This window comes from Gopherus flavomarginatus, chromosome 4 (genome assembly GCF_025201925.1).
Source record: "Gopherus flavomarginatus isolate rGopFla2 chromosome 4, rGopFla2.mat.asm, whole genome shotgun sequence".
Taxonomy (NCBI): Eukaryota; Metazoa; Chordata; order Testudines; family Testudinidae; genus Gopherus; species Gopherus flavomarginatus.
In genome coordinates this window covers 143,076,713-143,081,634 of record NC_066620.1, presented here as the reverse complement: position 1 = coordinate 143,081,634, position 4,922 = coordinate 143,076,713, and positions in this window count along the sequence as shown.

Here is a 4,922-nt window from a genome sequence, read left to right as displayed (position 1 = left end):
AAGTCTTATTAAAATCCAGATATATCAAGCCTACGTTTCCCCTCCCCCATCCACTAGGCCAGTAACACTGTCAAAGAAGGAAATTAGGTTGGTTTGCCATGATTCAGTGATACACAGAAGTACCACTTGCTTTTGGGTAGCAGGGCCATGGAAGTCATGTATCTGATTGCAGTACACCACAATAGCTTCTTTGTGAGAAAGAATAGAGAACAGTCACCGTGGGTCCATTTCAGCATTCTGGCAGAATATTTGTGAAAAACATCCTGGGATGGACAACTACAGGGCAAGCTGAAGGTAGCAAGAAACTCCCACATGCAGCCTGTGAGATTTCTGAAACACAGAGTTCCATTACTCTTGGTGGAGCCACTGAAGAAGAAACTGGTAAGCCTGCAAAGAAGAGGCACCCTTAAACCTGTTACAACAAGCACACAGTAGATCAATAGCTTAGTAGTGGTGAGAGAATCTGCAGCTAAACTGAGGCTCTGCATTGAAAATAAGTCACTACTGTTACCAGCAACTGAGAACATCCTACCCAATCTATCCACAGCAAAAGTGTTTGTCAGGAAAGGATTCTGGCATATTGAGCTAGATGAGCCATCCAGCCACCTAACAACTGTTTAGCAGGAACTGCTGGCTATGAATGCCTATAGACATCAACTCAGCACTAGAGGTGTTTCAGTGTAAACTGAACCAGGCACCAGGAGGACTTCCAGGTATCAACTGTAGCTGTTGACCTTCTTGCAGGAAGAGGAGATGACAAAGAAGAGGCAATTCAGGGCCATGATACCAAGCTGAAACAACTTTTTAAACCAGTGCCAGGAGTGGGATATTAAGCTGAATACAGACAAGCTGAAGCTGCACAGAACTGAAGTCCCCACATCAGACACCTGCTGACCTCTGCAGGACACCAAGAAACTGAGAGCCATTCAGGCAATGCCCAGACCAAAGGAAGTGAAATGATTTATAGGAATGACCGACTTTTTTTCCAGATTCTGTGCACACCTGTGGAAGCCTCTGAACCCTTGAGACAATCAATACACAATGATGAGGTGTAGAAATGGTTAGTGACCCAAGAACAAGCATTTGAAAGAGTAAATAACATAAAAAACGAGGTACCAGTCCTTAAGCACTACAGCCATGCAGAGCAGTTGGAGCAACAGTGTGATGCCTAGAGGTCTATGAGTGATACTTATACAAAACTAGCAGCCCACGCCATTTTCTAGTAGAGCCACGAGAGACACAGAAAGGGGATGTGCTGAAATAGAAAAGGAGCTACTGGCTGTGCTCTTTGGAATGGAATGAGTCCATCAATTCACTTCTGGGCACAAGAAAAATAAGGTACTGCCCATCATAGGTACAGACTCCATGGGTGCATTAGGGCTAGAGCACCCATGGAAAAAAATAGTGGGTGCTGAGCACCCACTAGCAGCTCCACAGATCAGCGCCTCCCCCTACCATCCTCCTCCCCTTCCCCAGCATCTCCCACCTGCCGGTGATCAGTGGCATGTAGGAGGCACTGGTGGGAGGAGGGGGGAGCAGAAGCAGGAGGAGGCAGGGGAAGGGATGGGAAGAGGCAGGATGGAGGCAGAACAGGAGTGGGAAGAGGCGGGGTAGGGGTGGAGTCTTGGGGGAAGGGGTGGAATGGGGGCAGGGACTGGGGCAGAGCGGAGGTCGAGCACCCCCTGGGAACTGTGGAAATCAGTGCATATGCTGCCCATGATCTAAAGTGGTTCCTGGCATATAGAGTCTGCTGATGTGGGTAAGAGGCAAATTGCCTGAGTTTCCTAAAGTTCTCTTTACTTTTATTTTTGAGTGGCTCTACTCCGATCTGAAGAAACTCTACATTCCAGTGCCTGTTTTTGGATGGTATGATGCATGCTCAGGGCTCGATTAACACATGGCTTTAGGGGCTGGAGCCCAATGCCTCAGGCTAAGAGGGCCCCCGCAAAAGTAAATGCATAATTATATTACAGTTTAGTGGTCACCAACCCATCGATTGTGATTGACTGTTTGATCCTGAAGACTCTGCCAGATGATCGTGATCTCTAGACCACTAAAAGTCCAGTGACGCAGCAGGGCCTGCCTGCCATAGCCCCACACCACTCCTGGAAGCAGCCAGTTGCTGGCACATCTCTGCGGCCCCTGGCGGGGGGAGAGGCGGCTCTGCATGCTACCTCTACCCCCAGCACCGTCCCTGCATCTCCCATTGGCCAGGAACCAGCCATTGGGGAGCGGCAGGGGTAGCACTTGCTGGTGCAGGCAGCGCATAGAGGCACACTGTCCCCCTGCTGCCGTGGGCGTGCACAGACATGGCAGCAGCCGGCTGCTTCTGGGGGCAGTGTGGGGCTATAGCAGGCATGCAGGCAACCTGCCTGAGCCCTGCTGCTCCGCCGGTCAGGAGCCACCTGTGGTAAGTGCCTCCTGGCTGGAGCCTGCACCTTGCACCCTCTCCTGCACCCCAACCTTCTGCCCCAGGTCAGAATCCCCTCCTGCACTCCAACTCCCTCCCAGAGCCCATACCCCTCACCCTCTCTTTCACCCAACACACTGCCCCAGCCTGGAGCCCGCTCCTGCACCCAAACTTCCTTCCAGAAAGAAAGTAATATAACAGCTGTTCTAAGGTAAGAAGTAGGCTATTTTGAATTAACTATATTCTGCATGTTTTAAGACTGAAATGTAACCACAGAACAGCTTTATATTAATTAAAAGGCAAATTTAGTATAGCCTCAATGCCATAATTGTGATCATTTTGTTTTTAATTAGGAAAAAGACTTGTACACAGAGACGTCAAAAAATCTAATAGCCCTGGGCCCACAGGAGAGTTAATCCGGCTCTGTGCACGCTGAACCATCTTTAAGGCAGGCGGCCTGTGACCAGTAGGAAGCCACTTCACTGCTTGGAAAAGAGGGACAGGAAAAACCAACAACCCACCAACTAAACTGTTGCTCAGGATTCCAGGTACCTCCATAGAACATACAGGTTATGCTACTAAATATACCACATATTTTGTCATTTGTTGCTGATAGCAATAAAGTAGAAGATATAGAAGCAGTTGCAATGGAGGTCCAACAAATGATTTAGGCTAAGATCTTCAAAACTGATTAGTTACTTTAGTTTCCTCAATTTCAGAGAACTAAGTTTAAGATACCTGAAAGGGGACTGGTTTTCCAAAAGCAGTAAACACATATGCTCTGGAAATCAGCCCTTTTATGGTATCTGAAGGGCACCCAAATACCTAGTCACTTTTGAATATTTTGATCTTCCTATCTACTGGTCACTTCAATGCCTATTCAGATGCCTACAGGAAGGTGTGGAGAGTTTAAATTAAATGTGGCAGATAATCTTTAAAATTAATGATCTAGTCTCTGGTGAGGTGCTGTGTATTCCAGCATAACTTTCTGCAAAAATTGAACACTCAACTTTAGTATTTCTGAAAGCAAGACACTGGAATCAGCCAGAAATGTTGTGTGAAATCCTGACTCCATTGAAGTCTTGAGACTGTTATCAAGATGTGGATTTTCACATACTTTATTACTAGTTGAAAAGCCAAGGAATGTCAATCATTTAACTGATTTAAGATTGTTATTAACTTGTCTTTAGGCCAGTACAAACATTAAAAGACTGTTAATTAAGTTGCAGTGCAAGACTTGTTTCCACACAAGCCTCATAGGATAGTTTTCAGTTTAAATTCTACATTAAGTTCGTTACATTACCTATAGGAACAGCAGTATTTTTTACTCAAGTCCTATTTAATACTTATTATGACTTTGTTCTTTTCATGGTACCTAACTTAATGAGATGTAAACTAAAAAATGCCATGTGATGTTGGTTTTCTAATATCTGAGTTTGGGGTTTTGAAGTCCCACCTTCCAGAAGATTGCAAAGGCAATTGTAACACCGAGAGACCCCTGTCATCGGCAGATGGGATTGAATTTGGGCCTCTGGAACCAAATGCATGAGCCTCTATCATATGAGCGAAAAGCTATATAGCTGTAAATTAAGGCTGTAGAGCAAACTCATTCATCTCTCTCTCTCTCTCTCTAAGTGGTCTCAGTGCCACTAGATGGGACAGAACACCACAGCCAGGAGGCTCACAGCTAACAAGGCTCACAGCATTGTTGAGGGGCAAATCTGCTGGACCCTACATCTTTTAAAAGAGTGTAGAGTGGTTGGCTGTTTCAGAGGAGGAGTAAAACCACTCCCTGCCAGAATCCATGTGAGTCACCCTCTCGTGGAAAACTATGAAGGCAAATTCAAGTCCAGAACATATGCAAAATCTCAGTCTAGTGAAGCAATTATCTTTATGATTCCTGTCATGTTACCTGCAGCATGGATAACTCCCTAGCACAAATGTTTTCAGTCTGACACAGTAGCAAGACAAATGTTTCCACAAGAAATTTCTCCAAACATTTTTTGGGAGGGGGGTGCATTTGGCAGAACAATAATATAAAAAGAGAACAAAATGTTATTGCTAAAATGTTACCACTCAAAACACCATTATGGGTATAGCTACATGTCGTGATTTATGATGGTCAGTTCTGCCTCTGCGTGTCAACCTGCAGAACTGTCAGGTCAGAAAATCATCTTCCAACTGGTTCTTTCTCTGGTATTAAAACACACCTTTCTTTCAAGTTAGGCAGAAAGAGTTTTATCTGGACAGGTAGAAGTCCCCTATAGGCTGAAATGTTCAAAAGATGCTCCTGAAATAGTTGCACAAAACATATGCAATTACACTTTCAAAATACTCAGTCACAATCTCAATTGGTTGCACATTACCATATAATGTCCAAACAAGAGAATAATTTTAAGTGAGCAAATCTAGAGCATGACTATCTGTGAAAGAATGCAAATGATTTTCAGCACAGGACACAAATGTTATTCTTAAATGTAATGAATATATGTGTTTATTTTAAGGAATTGGA